Source organism: Lissotriton vulgaris, chromosome 2_1, assembly GCF_964263255.1.
Source record: "Lissotriton vulgaris chromosome 2_1, aLisVul1.2, whole genome shotgun sequence".
In the NCBI taxonomy this organism is placed as follows: Eukaryota; Metazoa; Chordata; class Amphibia; order Caudata; family Salamandridae; genus Lissotriton; species Lissotriton vulgaris.
Window position 1 is genome coordinate 1,467,988,431 of NC_141687.1, and position 16,346 is coordinate 1,468,004,776.

Consider the following 16,346-nt stretch of genomic DNA (forward strand, 5'->3'; position numbering starts at 1 on the left):
TGCCGCCGCCTCCTGGTCTTTCATGTTGGCTATAGATGGAACTCTAAGCGTAGACGCCCACCCAGCTGCCACTCGCAAAAGCTTCCGCAAGCACTAGGTTATGTGCACACACAGACATACATTGCTATTCAGGGTGCATCAACACTTTCCTGTTGCACAAAACTCACATTCTGGGCTCACAGACAAACACCCACCTGCAAGGCTAACACATGCACATTTCTAAACGAGCACAAACATTCTATGCCCAAAGCTTGTGGCCGCGCACTTAAACACACATACAGCAGTTCAGTGAGCACAAAGAAACTTTCAAGGTGTGCACACACCATTCAGAGGCGCACGCACAACGCTTGAAGGAGCACACCGCTGGAACTTTCAATGCACAATAATGCACACAACACCTTCAGAATGTCAGCATACACGCGTACAAAGGTGCACACTCGCCCATAAACTGCCAAAGCACTTTTAGGGTTTACTCACACAGCTGCACACGGACAAGAGCTCCATGCTCACCCCTCAAGGTACTCACAGCACATATTCAACCTTTGCCCTCATCCATCCATTCATACAAGGTGGACGCATGAATACATACTTCCAGGCACCCCCCTGGTAGATGCATAGATGCGTGTGCACCCACACCGCCAAACCTTCTCGCATGTCTTGGCCCCCACTCTGCTCCTCACTCCTTTTGGCTTCACTCTGCCAGACCCACCTCCCTCGGCATCCTTCCTTCCATTCTCTTGCTCCCTCCATCCTCTCACCTCACTGGACCCTTTCTCTCCCCAGCCCCTCCTCTCTGCCCACACTCCTCCCTACTTCCTACGCTCGCGGGGTGCCAAGGCTTCCAAATCCCCCTCACTTCCCCGCCCCTTTTTTAAATCTTTTGTTTTAGACGCAGCAGTGCGTTGATGGCGCGCCGAGGCTTCCATCTCCCCCTTTCCACCCCCCCTTTTCCACCGTCCATTTCACTCACCACTTTTTAGGTCTCGACTAAGTTATCCCATTAGGGATGCTTGGCGAGATTAAAGTAAGGGCTCTGAAAAATGCACCCAAAGGCAGATTGCCTACAGTGCATGTGAGCCAGGCGCGTGCACATCCCACGCCATTTCAGCCTGTGAGCCTCGGCATCAGACTTCAAAGGAATCCGCTCCCCCGCCCCCCACATCAGACTTCAAAGGAATCGGCTCCCCCGCCACGCAATGCCGAGAGCTTGTTTTCATCCTTATTCTTCGCTTCATTCTCTTGTCCGTCTCTAGTCATTACCTACAGGCTTTCTCTCCATTTATATGCCCCCTCCATCTGTATTTCCTTATGTGTCCTCCTCGCCTTCTGAAACCTCTTTCTTTTATTAATATATCATGGTATTCTCTTCACGTTGTCAGGGAAGTAACACAGGCTCCTGCTTTAATCTATCAAACACCACAGTACAAAGTGGTGGAAGAGAGTTTTACTAATGCAGTGGCTTTCAGAATGCTGCAAATGGAGAAGGCTGAAGAAAAAGACCAGCTTTCAAAAATGCTTTGTTTCCGATGTTGCAATTGGAATACTATAGTACACAACATCGGAATAAAAGCATTTTTGAAAGCTGGTCTTTTTCATCAGCCCTCTCTATTTGCAGCATTCTGATACACCTGAAAGCCACTGGATTAGTAAACTTCCCTTCTAGCACTCGTGGTGTGGCGACGTCATCACCAACAGTTTTCAAACGCCTCTTTTAGCTTTGGATTTACTGCCTGTGTTGTAGATGGCAGGTAATGAAAGTCACTTTCGTCTCAGCTGTTCAGTCCCTCATCTCCGTCCTGCCCATGTTGTGCATTTTTGCATTTCATATGCTTTACTTAATTTAGTTTTTAACAGCAGACCGCTCTGCTCGGACATGCTCCAATGCTGAGTTCATTGTCTCCCCACCCCGTCCTTTCATAAATGTGGCCGCCGTCTGCTGTTGTTTGGATCAGCATACCAGTGGGGCAGCTCTCCTCTCCCCCCCTTGCTTGTATTTGAAGGCAATGCAAAAGTTAGGAGAAAAAAATATATAATTATGCCCTTCTTTTAATTAAGGCGTTCACTATTAACGTGTTAATTGTAGCAGTGCATAGCTATAGTCTTACCTTCTAACTTTCACTGGGCGTGACATCGCGTACACACACAGACCCCCCACTTACACACAACCACACACACACAATCCCCCCACACACACGACACACAACCCCACACACACAACCCCCCCACACACACACACAAACCCACACACCCCACCCCCCCCCAACCACACACAGCCTCAGCCCTTGTTAATTCTGCTGTTGGGCCCTCCTTTCCCGTTCTCGGATGGACACGGCATCAAGGAATACGAACACACACAGGCTGCTTTGATTACTTGGATTAGTTTCACTTATACAGAAAATCTACTTCTTGTATCTGCTACATCTTTATATACCCACTCGCCCTCTGACTTTTCAAATATTTCACATCTCTTTGCTTTATACTATGTCTCTTTCTCTTTATTTTTTTCATTCTTTCTACCTCTTAATCCAAACACCGGGTTCTAGTAGGCGTCTTTTCCACTGGACCCCTCCCCCTCTAAATAGAACCCTTCCCCAGATTTGCTGACAGATGGTCCTTGTGGTGTTGATTTAGGGGCACTCTCCTGACCCAGGCCAAGCGGGTTGCAGGCTGTCTCCGTGCCTGTGTGTTCTTGCTCTCTCTTGCCTTTAACACAAGAACTTTCCCGCTGGGTTTTCCTTGCCCCGCTGACATCTGGCAGCACCTCCCCCATGTGAGCTTTCATTCTCTCTCACTTTACATTTCCCCCCATCATGCACACCGCACCTCACCACTCACTCACTAAAAAATCATCACTTTTGTTTTTAACTAGGAAATATTCTTGGCAGTTGCTGTTGCTGACAAGCCTCAGGCTTAGTTCTCATCAGCTTTTGTAAAGTGACTCGACTATTCTGCCACCTCTCTTTCTAATCCACGCACTTTGTCTTCTTATATCTTCTTCTTCGTGTCTTCTTCCTCTCTTTGCTTCATTCTCATCCATGTCTAAAATTTCCCTCTTCTGTTCTTTCTGCTTCCGCTCTTACTTTCTCCTTTTCTCTTCTTCCTCCATTTTTTCATAGCTAATTTTCTCGACTTTTACTCTCCCTCAGCCCATGCTCTTCTCTCCCTTCACCCTTGCTTCCTCTCAAATGTCTCTCTGCCTTCAACCTTCATCTCACACTTTCACTCTCGCCTACTCTTGTTCTCACCTTTTCTTTTCTCCCTCTTGTATCCCTCTCTTCATATGCTTCTCCCCCACACTCCGTTACTATTTGTCTGGGTGCACACACCGTTACTATTTGTCTGGGTGCTTCTGCCCCCCCCCCCCCAACTCCACACGCTGTGCGTTTTAAATTTTTTCTTCTGTTTGCCAAAACATCAATGTTTGTTCTCCCCTCCCACGGGCCCCTGCTGCTGCCTTCTCTCTGCGTTGCCTGACCCTCGCACACCTCACACACTCACACACTCTCATTACACTGTGCCCTCACACACTGCCCACTCACGCACTGCCCCCTCACACAGTGACCCCTCACACAGTGCGCACTCACACATTGCTCACTCACACTACCTTAGGGCACACACACTGCACAATCACACCCGCACCCTCACACACTGCCCCCCTCACGCTGTCCCCTCACATGCTGCCCCCTTACACATTAGCCCCCACACACTGCCCCCTCACACATTGCGCACTCACACTACTTTAGGCCACACACTCTGCACCCTCACACACCCCGCACCCTCTCACAACCCTGCACCCTCTAACACTCTGCACCCTCTCACACTCTGCACCCTCACACACTGCCCCCTCCACATTATACACTGACACTACTTTAGGCCACACACACTGCACCCTCATACCCCGCACATACACAACCCCACACATACAACCCCTCCACACACAACCCCCTCCACACACAAAACCCCCCCCACACACAACCCCACAAAAACACACAACCCCATACACACAACCCCCCACACACACAACCCCCCACACACGCAACCCCCCACACACGCAACCCCCCACACACGCAACCCCCCACACACGCAACCCACCCACACACAAACAACCCCCCCACACACAACCCCCCACACAACCCCACACACACACTCAACCACACACAACCCTACAACCACACACAACCCCAAGCACAACACCCACCCACAAACACACACAACCACACACACAACCATCTATCTATCGCACTCACTCTATTTATCTCTCTATCTAGCGTCCTCACTCTATCGCCTTCAGTCTATCTATCTATCTATTGCCTTCAGTCTATCTATCTATCTATCTATCTATCTATCTATCTATCTATCTATCTATCTATCTACCGCCTTCAGTCTATCTATCTATCTATCGCCCTCCCTCTATCTATCGCCCTCCCTCTATCTATTTATCGCCCTCCCTCTATCTATTTATCGCCCTCCCTCTATCTATTTATCGCCCTCCCTCTATCTATCGCCTTCCCTCTATCTATCGCCTTCCCTCTATCTATCGCCCTCCCTCTATCTATCGCCCTCCCTCTCTCTATCTAAGCCCTCCCTCTATCTATCGCCCTCCCTCTATCTATCGCCCTCCCTCTATCTATCTATCTATCTATCTATCTATCTATCTATCTATCTATCCCCCTCACTCACTCTATTGCCCTCACTACCTGTCTATCGCCCTCACTCTATCTATCTATCGCCCTCACTCTATCTATCTATCGCCCTCACTCTATCTATCTATCGCCCTCCCTCTATCTATTTATCGCCCTCCCTCTATCTATTTATCGCCCTCCCTCTATCTATTTATCGCCCTCCCTCTATCTATCGCCTTCCCTCTATCTATCGCCTTCCCTCTATCTATCGCCCTCCCTCTATCTATCGCCCTCCCTCTCTCTATCTAAGCCCTCCCTCTATCTATCGCCCTCCCTCTATCTATCGCCCTCCCTCTATCTATCTATCTATCTATCTATCTATCTATCTATCTATCTATCTATCTATCTATCCCCCTCACTCACTCTATTGCCCTCACTACCTGTCTATCGCCCTCACTCTATCTATCTATCGCCCTCTCTCTATCTATCTATCGCCCTCACTCTATCTATCTATCGCCCTCACTCTATCTATCTATCGCCCTCACTCTATCTATCGCCCTCACTCTATCTATCGCCCTCACTCTATCTATCGCCCTCACTCTATCTATCGCCCTCACTCTATCTATCGCCCTCACTCTATCTATCGCCCTCCCTCTATCTATCGCCCTCCCTCTATCTATCGCCCTCCCTCTATCTATCTATCTATCTCACTTTATCTATCCCCCTCACTCACTCTATCGCCCTCACTCTATCTATCGCCCTCATTCTATCACTCGCCTCACTCTATCTATCTTCCTCACTCTATCTATCTATTGCCCTCCCTCTATCTATCGCCCTCACTCTATCTATCGCCTTCACTCTATCTATCGCCTTCACTCTATCTATCGCCTTCACTCTATCTATCGCCTTCACTCTATCTATCGCCTTCACTCTATCTATCGCCTTCACTCTATCTATCGCCTTCACTCTATCTATCACCCTCCCTCTATCTATCGCCCTCCCTCTATCTATCGCCCTCCCTCTATCTATCGCCCTCCCTCTATCTATCGCCCTCCCTCTATCTATCGCCCTCCCTCTATCTATCGCCCTCCCTCTATCTATCGCCTTCACTCCATCTATCGCCCTCACTCTATCTATCGCCCTCCCTCTATCTATCGCCCTCCCTCTATCTATCTATCTATCTATCTATCTATCGATCTCACTTTATCTATCCCCCTCACTCACTCTATCGCCCTCACTCTATCGCCCTCACTCTATCTATCGCCCTCATTCTATCTATCGCCATCATTCTATCACTCGCCTCACTCTATCTATCTTCCTCACTCTATCTATCTTCCTCACTCTATCTATCTATTGCCCTCCCTCTATCTATCGCCCTCACTCTATCGCCTTCACTCTATCTATCGCCTTCACTCCATCTATCGCCCTCACTCTATCTATCGCACTCCCTCTATCTATCGCCCTCCCTCTATCTATCTATCTATCTATCTATCTATCTATCTATCTATCTATCGATCTCACTTTATCTATCCCCCTCACTCACTCTATCGCCCTCACTCTATCGCCCTCACTCTATCTATCGCCCTCATTCTATCTATCGCCATCATTCTATCACTCGCCTCACTCTATCTATCTTCCTCACTCTATCTATCTTCCTCACTCTATCTATCTATTGCCCTCCCTCTATCTATCGCCCTCACTCTATCTATCGCCTTCACTCCATCTATCGCCTTCACTCCATCTATCGCCCTCCCTCTATCTATCGCCCTCCCTCTATCTATCTATCTATCTATCTATCGATCTCACTTTATCTATCCCCCTCACTCACTCTATCGCCCTCACTCTATCGCCCTCACTCTATCTATCGCCCTCATTCTATCTATCGCCATCATTCTATCACTCGCCTCACTCTATCTATCTTCCTCACTCTATCTATCTTCCTCACTCTATCTATCTATTGCCCTCCCTCTATCTATCGCCCTCACTCTATCTATCGCCCTCCCTCTATCTATCTATCTATCTATCTATCTATCTATCGATCTCACTTTATCTATCCCCCTCACTCACTCTATCGCCCTCACTCTATCGCCCTCACTCTATCTATCGCCCTCATTCTATCTATCGCCCTCATTCTATCACTCGCCTCACTCTATCTATCTTCCTCACTCTATCTATCTATTGCCCTCCCTCTATCTATCGCCCTCCCTCTATCTATCTATCGCCCTCTGTGCCGACAGGATAATTTGTCCTATTTGGATTGGTGATGACTATGTCCACTGCCATCTCAGTATATTGCTATGAATCTTTTATTTTAGCCTATTTGCAGGGTTTGCCTATTGGCTTTGGCATGATTCTATGCCTATTTTGCCTCTTTTCGGGCCTAAAGGCCTAAACTAGAGAGTAGCCATCTTGTCTTCCTGCCTCAGTTGTCTGAGGCATTTGTAGCTCAGAAGTGATATTTATAGTTGAGGTGTTTTTCACTAGTTAGAAACTGGTGAGGACCGGCCATTATCGAAGGAACGTGCTTACTTTCTCGGGCTCTAGACGCAACTACAGCTGGCCACTGTGGGAGCACAGGGACGCAGAGCTTGGTACAGGAATTCGGTGGGAGGCCGGGTGCTTGCTGGAAATTTCCATGAGCAGAGAGCCTCCCATATTATCAGAGAACAGAAGAGCAGAGTTGTCAGATGGTTTTTGGAACTGAAGAGAGCGGTCAGATGGTTTACAGCAGTGGAGAGGTCAGATGGTTTTTGGAACTGAAGAGAACGGTCAGTTGGTCTTTGGAGTTGAAGCAGTCAGAGATGATCTTTGGAGTTGGAACTGTCAGCCTGGAGCTGCCAGTTTGTCGGAATGTATTGAAGCAGTTGCCAGTCAGATGGAAGAGTTGGAGCTGCCAGTTTGAGCTGTTGAACCAGTGGAGTGAAGTTAGCACGTTGGTGATGGTGCAGGAGAGAGAGAGAGTCCGGATTTCACCAGAGAGAGAGGAACAGACAGCAGAAGTTGGTCCGTTGGTGGTGGGGCCATGGTGATGGAGAGTCCTAATTCCACCAGAGAGGGACAGAGAGTTGGACCCTTCTTAATAGGGTGAGGTGTTCCTAAATAATTTGCTTTATATAATCATTCACTTCTTTTTGTTTCCTAGGTTATGTTTAGGTCTCCACTTGCATTAATAATGTCCTACTGTATTGCTTATACATATATCATTGTTATAATGTTTTGTTTATTTTGTATGCTGATTGTTTGTTAGTTGTTATTCTATCATTGCTCCACAAAGAGCATTAGCTATTTAGTTCCTTGTCATTTTAATAAAGAGACCCCAGTCAAATCCTGTTTGTTTATTATCTCTGAGAGAGAGTAAAGTGTTCCTTTTTGACCAGATGCTGATGTATAGAGGGCTGGGAGACACCCCCACTTGCGGGTAACTGTTGATAACTAGGTACACTACTCAGGATCAGGGATGGTTGCAAGACAGAACATATATTTTGCCCTTAGTCGCAAATTGTTGATAGATTAACCGCACATAGCATAGACAGTCGGGAGACTATAAAGAATCGTCGGGTGGCGTTAAAGATAATCATCAGGTGACGTTAAAGATAATCGTCGGGTGACGTTAAAGCTAATCGTAGGGGTGACGTTAAAGATAATCGTCGGGATGACGTTAAAGATAATCGTCGGGATGACGTTAAAGATAATCGGCGGGTGACGTTAAAGAATATAAGATGAGGTAATTATAGGATAAGATATGGAATCCATTAGATGTTAGTGGTATCATTGACTGTATAGGCTTGTAAATAGCTCTTTTTCACCTTCTCTGTTGAGTATTCTAGATATCATGTATATAGTGGCCTGAGAAGAGTGTGGTTACGTGATGACTGGGTTAGCTACGGTTGGTAGGCTGCCTGTTCTGAGAATCCGGTCGTTACACCCTCTAACTATCTATCGCCCTCACTCTATCTATCCATCTATCTATCTGTCGCCCTCACTCTATATCGCACTCACTCACTCTATCTATCACCCTCACTCTATCCCACACACACACACAACCACACACACACAACCCGAAACACACGCACACACAACCCCCCCACACACAACACACAACCCCACACCCACACACACAATCCCACAACCACACACACAACCCCAAACACAACACACACAACCCCACACACACAACCATCTATCTATCGCCCTCACTTTATCTATCGCCCTCCCACTATCGCCCTCACTCTATCTATCTATTGCCCTCACTCTATCCCACACACACACACAACCCCACACACACAACCCAAAACACACACACAACCCCTCACACACAACCCCATCACCACACACACAACCCCAAACACAACACACACAACCCCCCACACACAACCACACACAACCATCTATCTATCGCCCTCACTTTATCTATCGCCCTCCCTCTATCTATCGCTCTCACTCTATCTATCTATTGCCCTCACTCTATCCATCTATCGCCCTCACTCTATCTATTGCCCTCACTCTATCTATCCATCGCCCTCACTCTATCCCACACACACAACCCAAAACACACACACACAACCCCCCACACACAACCACACACACAACCCCATCACCACACACACAACCCCACACACAACCATCTATCTATTGCCCTCCCTCTATCTATCGCCCTCCCTCTATCTATCGCTCTCACTCTATCTATCTATTGCCCTCACTCTATCTATCGCCATCTATCTATCTATCTATCTATCTATCTATCTATCTATCGCCCTCACTCTATCTATCTATCGCCCTCACTCTATCTATCTATCGCCCTCACTCTATCTATCTATCGCCCTCACTCTATCTATCTATCGCCCTCACTCTATCTATCTATCGCCCTCACTCTATCTATCTATCGCCCTCACTCTATCTATCTATCGCCCTCACTCTATCTATCTATCGCCCTCACTCTATCTATCTATCGCCCTCACTCTATCTATCTATCGCCCTCACTCTATCTATCTGGGGCGATAGATAGAGTGAGGGCGATAGAGTGAGGGCGATAGATAGATAGAGTGAGGGCGATAGATAGAGTGAGGGCGATGGATAGAGTGAGGGCGATGGATAGAGTGAGGGCGATGGATAGAGTGAGGGCGATGGATAGAGTGAGGGCGATGGATAGAGTGAGGGCGATGGATAGAGTGAGGGCGATGGATAGAGTGAGGGCGATGGATAGAGTGAGGGCGATGGATAGAGTGAGGGCGATGGATAGAGTGAGGGCGATGGATAGAGTGAGGGCGATAGATAGACAGATAGATTGAGGGCGATAGATAGAGTGAGGGCGATAGATAGACAGATAGAGTGAGGGCGAAAGATAGATAGAGAGCGATAGATAGACAGATAGATAGATTGAGGGCGATAGATAGAGTGAGGGTAATAGATAGAGTGAGGGCGATAGATAGAGTGAGGGCCATAGATAGAGTGAGGGCCATAGATAGAGTGAGGGCCATAGATAGAGTGAGGGCCATAGATAGAGTGAGGGCCATAGATAGAGTGAGGGCGATAGATAGGGTGAGGGTGATAGATAGAGTGAAATCCGGACTCTCTCTCTCCTGCACCATCACCAACGTGCTAACTTCACTCCACTGGTTTAACAGCTCCAACTGGCAGCTCCAACTCTTCCATTAACAAACCCAAAACAGCAGCAGAGGGGGTGGTGCAGGTAGCTGGGCCTTTTAAAGATGAATGGGCTTTGAAGAGCAGTGACATGTTAGTTGGCTCGCTGAGCGGGCGGTAAAATGTACTTGTGCAAGCCGCACCATGCAAAACAAACAAAACAAGCATTTACAATGCAATGGTCTCGGCATTATTAAAGGTAGACCTATTGGCATTGCTCATGACATTTTTTCTCATTTTTAAAAAAAACCCAAATAAATGGTATTGTCATTTACAATGGCAATAGGTGAGCATTAGAGAGTAGTAGAGAGTATTTGCGGACACAGAGCCCCACACACACACAGACACAGACAGAGCTGTGCACACACACAGACAGAGCCACGCACACACACAGTCATGCGCACACACAGACAGAGCCACGCGCACACACAGACCGAGCCACGCGCCCACACAGACCGAGCCACGCGCCCACACAGACCGAGCCACGCGCCCACACAGACGGAGCCATGCGCACACACAAACAGAGCCATGCGCACACACAAACAGAGCCACGCGCACACACAGACAGAGCCACGCGCACACACAGACAGAGCCACGCGCACACACAGACAGAGCCACGCACACACACAGACCGAGCCACACATAAAAAGTCAAGCTGGGATTCAGACTCATGGCCTGTAGGTCACAGCAGAAGCAGGCCTCTCGAGCCTCACGTGACCTTGTGTGACTGGCTCCGCCAATCCAGGTTTTTGTATCTGCATTCTATGATTTGAAGACATCTTTACCTCATTAATAATTCAGGACTATAAGTGCAAGAATGCAAAGAAAACCATGGTCTGGAGCTTCTATTCCGGACTTCAGAAACTGGATAGTTCCGGGATGTGGCCGAGTGGCTGTGGCTCTAACACTAGTTTCAGCCCATCAAGCGGTCCTGGGCACATTAGTAGCTAGATTCACCGGTGTGTGAGTAGTGTGCGACCCCACCCCCATTTGTATCTTTAAAGCTCCAGTGAGCAGTGGGCTGACGAGCCTGGGATCCCGCACCTACTCGCCCGAGTGGTACTTTACCTGGCAGATATTGGCAGCCATCGGCAACCCCAGTACACGGCCTATCCCTGCTGATGAGGGGTAATACCCCGAAACACGTGTCCAGGGATGGCGAAGACAGCGAAGATGGCAGAAGATCGAAAGATGATGCATCGCAAACACTTTACTACATGGCCAGAGTCCTTAGGGGCGACACCGCCGGTGTGTGAGTAGTGTGCGACCCCACCCCTATTAGTAGCTAGATTCATGCTTTAACAAATAAAAGTCAAACAATGTCATTTGGGCCGCGTTGAATGTATGCCCGGGTCAGAGTACAGGTGGATTCAAGACGCAGCCAGCAGCAGCAGCAAGCACGTGGTTTCATAACAATGCAGGTCACTGGGACACCCAGCTCCAGTCCGGGAAATCCAACTCTCACCCCGTTGCATTCTGGGAGTTGTGGGCTTAGTTCACTTCAGTTGAAGAGATAGGATGAGAACAATGAGATTACAAAGGTTTGCAAGTGAAAGGGTCAGGACTGGGGGAACCCAGGGTTTCGGCTGGCACGGAGCCCACTAGTAACCCGCACCAAACACTCCCTTCAGTACTTACAATGAAATGGGGACAGACACACACTTCCCTCTTGGCACGCGACAGCCTTTGATCTTGGAGAACTGAGGACGGCAGAGTAAACTAACCGGTTTGTGCCCTGGTCTAAAATTAGACTGGGAGCAGCGGATGTGTTTGTAGCATCACCACCATGGCAGTCAGGCCCCGCCCCCAGCACTGGTGTGACGCACTGACCCCTGGCAGGCTCTGAGGCAATCCCCACCCACGCACAGGCCTCTTATCTGTGTAACAAGGGCAGGGCGCCTGTGTGACCCGGGGATGGGTGTGGTTGCCCAGCAGTGATTCCAGAGGCCGCCCAGAGGATCACCGTCTGAAGCTGGTGCTGCAAGGGACAGGACAAACTCTTTCACGACCAAAGGCGCGAGCAGGGAACTTTGAGCAACACTCAAAACCCTCAAAAGGTCCAAACTGAGATTCCTACAGAACCGCTTCCAGCCGCAGGTTCAATCTGCTGGAGACATACATGCACTGAACGCATTATATACAGTTTTTAAAATACATTTGCAAAATTTGAACAAGCTTATTCCCTTCCACCCCCCAACCACCATATACAAAACAAAAGCGATATTACGTGACCAGCACTGGCCACTTCATAGTGCTTTTTTTACCGTCACTTTCCCCGTTGTCCACCGCAAGTAGCTTCTCATCGATGAGACCTATTGGCTTTGCCAGTGAGGCCACTTAGAATATAATCTTCTCACAGTATTAGATAAAACGAAATATTGAAGCATTTATAAAACCTTAAATGTCAGCCGGCCCAGCTCCCGCTCCTCTACGCACACCCTCAGGTTTAATGTGAAGCTGAGGACACGCACATTAAACATAAACCTAATTCTAGAACCTTCTCTGCCTCGCCGAATGTACACGGCTGAAAGCCCTTCACAAAGAGAGCCGCAGACTGTGGACGTAGGTGTTCAGCAGCGAGTACCCACGGCGCCCCTGAAGGGAATGATTGAAGCGCCGCAGTCAGATTTGAAGGAGAAATAAATCAAACGCATTTCTCGACAAGTAATAATCTCCAATAATGGGAACCATACTTAGTAACATGACTGCAAGGAGGAGAGTAAACCTCCGAGCGTGATTGAATTGTTCAAAGTGGCGCCCTTCATTTCATTTTATCGCCGGGCAGTAAACTTGCGCTTCCCTTAAAAGTGCACTGAATGAAAACAAGCACTGGCCGCACCCGTGCCTTGCGTTTAAAGTTAAAACAAGCAACGAGGAGGAGCAGGACAGCAAGCACTCACCTGAGGACGACTTCTTCCGGGGGAAATGGCAAAACCAAAGCTCTGCCATTTGTGCGATTCGGGGCGTGTTTTTGGCTGAGTGACGGATGATGTCACTGATTAAAAAATGTTAAAAAACACCCCCCCGAATCTGCTCAAGCCGGGGTTAGAACCGAGTGACGCCCCTCTCCTCCAATGGCTGGCCAGCATTTACGAGGCCAGCCAATAGAGAAGAGGGGCGGGGTTTAAGCCCCACTGTAGAAGTCATAAAATCTCGCCTCCGCCCACTGCTTCGCAGTGCGACGGTAGCCTCGACCTAAAAATGGCGCGGCTGCCATATTTGAAGATACAGCTGGGCTCGCCTGAGCTGCCACTTTTAGCCATGAAAAAAGATTCTATTGACCATTAAATGAGATCTTCTCTAAATGTTTAACCTTTTAAGTAGGATGTCAATCAAAATAGAAGACCCACTTTGTACTAAGCAATATGACACCAACTAGCGGTTCCACCAATTTGACAACCACTTATGCAATATGGGTACGGAGTGCCGGAATCATAGCGGATCCTGGCAGGAAATCTTTTACTGCCAAACGTGAGAAATCTTTTACTGTCAAGCGTGAAGATCTCTCTTCCCCTCCGTTCACGAGTAAGCAGTGCCGGGCACCTCAGTTACAAGCAAGGAAGTATTCGTAAAGACCCCCACCTTGAGATATACAGTATCACAGTGCCCTCGGAAAAGAACATTGTTGCCACGCAAAAGCGACATTTCAGATATACAGTATCACAGTGCCTTCGGAAAAGAACATTGTTGCCCTGCAAAAGCGACATTTCAGTACAGGACAGTCTCCAGTCCAGGTCCTGAGGAGAACCCCCCATTAATACGTGGGTTCGAAACGAGTTGACACACTACTGGAACAAGATTCAGGAAGGGCATGTCAGGACTTTAATCGTGGATAATATTCCACCTGTTTTTTTTACCCTAGTACTTGCCAACGTTCCAGTATAAACAAGCAAGCAGGCTAGCAAAAATACTTAGTGCCTCTTGTTTGTCTGTAGGTTGTATATCAGGACTGGTGCCTCAAACATTGATTGATAATAGGCATTTTTGTCTGTGTTTTTTGTATATATTGTGTAAATGTAAATATGTTTCATTCACAGTGATTGTCCAATTTATGTTGTGAAAAGTGTAACTTTATGTGAATTTTTGCTATTGAAATAGTATCATTCTCTTGACATATAATAATGAATTTTGTGAAAAAAGAAAAAAAGAGTAAAAATACTAAATGAAAAGAGAGTCTGCTTAGATCAATTGGGTAAGTGGTACCAGACTTTGTTGTCATAATTAATCTATCTGGCCAATGTATTTTTGTTGCTTCATATTTGAAGATACAGCTGGGCTCGCCTGAGCTGCCACTTTTAGCCATGAAAAAAGATTCTATTGACCATTAAATGAGATCTTCTCTGAATGTTTAACCATTTAAGTAGGATGTCAATCAAAATAGAAGACCCACTTTGTACTAAGCAATACGACACCAACTAGCGGTTCCACCAATTTGACAACCACTTATGCAATATGGGAAAAAACTATCCAGAATGTGAAATTATTAGGTATTTGGCCAACATGTTTAACATGGGACTAGTGGGGACAGGAAAAAAATGTAGAAGCTTTTATATCCCAAGAAATAAAGCAGGGAGGAGTTTTTTATGACTTCAATGACGATTTCTATGATATAGAACCAGGACTACAAGTAAGCAACTATTTCTTCTGTATCATAGGATCTTAAAATACTAAGTAAACTAACAACCAGTGGTAATCTTGTATTTCTGGGGAATAAGAAATAGAATTTCTAACTGGAGTTAGAGTTAGGAGGGACTCTGAATGGAGAGTTAACCAAGAAGATTTTTCAGAGTAGCATACCCAACATTAGAGTAAATCTTTTTATCAAGACAGTAGGAGCTGACTTGAAAATGCCTGACAGAACAATGTTTCTTAGACAGTCTTGGTACCCACTTTCCCTCTACTGGAATGGGCTGTGTGTATTGCTGGCAGTTTTTTTTAGCCAATTCATTACACTACAAGATGCAGGATACAATCCAATGACAAATGGATTGTTTTGAAATGTAGGGTCTGGCAAATATGATCGTAGTTGATAAAGGGTGTTTAAGGAACACTCGGCTTGTAAAGATGTATTAATAAAAGGAAACTTGTAGACTAATGGTTTGGTTAACACAAATTTGTATACCACCCTACGGAGGAAAGAAGGATAATTGTCATTAATACCCTATTTGCAAAGAACACTGTATAGAGTTCAACAGCCAAAAAGGTTTGAATTTCACTAATCCTTCAAGCTAAAGTAACACCCACTAGACTGGCGGACTTCCGAGGCAGATTCTACAATGAACCTAAAGAATATCTTCAAAAGTCAGACCTAATAATTCTAACAAAACTATATTTACTACCCATCAAGGAGGTCAAGGTGCCTGTCGGAGGGACTGGAGGAAACAGAAGCGAGGAGGACATATCGGGGTAATATTTGGTCGTTTTTATAGTCCAAATATTGTTTCAGGGTGTATACAGGTAGTCTTTTTGAACCAAAATGAGGAGAGAGGAAAAAATAATAATAAAGTCTGTCCCAATGAGAACCTTAACAAAAAGAACAGTTTTTTCACTTAGTCCATTTCCTTTCCTGTCTCTTCCAGGCGTTCAGGTATGCTGTCGGGGTCCCCGGAGGCTTGTGGAGGGAGCCAAGCAATAAAGATGAATAACAAACGCAATAAGTATAATTGTGGTAGTTTTGTCGGTCTACCCTTTTACCACGCACGGTGGGAGTATCGGGCAAAGGAAAAAGGGAAAATCAAGTACAGAAGTCTCTTCGGAGCTTGCTTCTTCGGTCTTCAGGTCCTCTCCTGTGGCATCTTCCGAGCAGGCGTCTCTCCCCGGTTCTGGCGGCTTCGTGGCTCCTCCCTCCCTCTCCCGAGTCCGTCCTTTATGTTGTTGCTATTCCCTTCCCGGTAGCGGATTGGGTCTCTTCCCACACACCCTCGCTCTGGGATGGGCTTATCCGTTGTGACGGTGAAAAACCCTCCTGGGAAAGCGAAACAGAGTCCATTGTTACTGTTTGGTTATTGTTCCAGCCCACGATGATGTCAGCGGTATCTGGGAGGAGCGGGAACCATGGAGAGAAGACGTGTTTCGGTGGGA

General features: G+C 47.1%; 1 protein-coding gene across 3 annotated transcripts in view; it reads right to left on the bottom strand.

Moving 5' to 3' along the window:
• LOC147732765 (uncharacterized) overlaps nucleotides 1-16,346 on the bottom strand; it is a 428,345-nt gene that overhangs the window by 65,026 nt on the left and 346,973 nt on the right. The window lies entirely within an intron of this gene.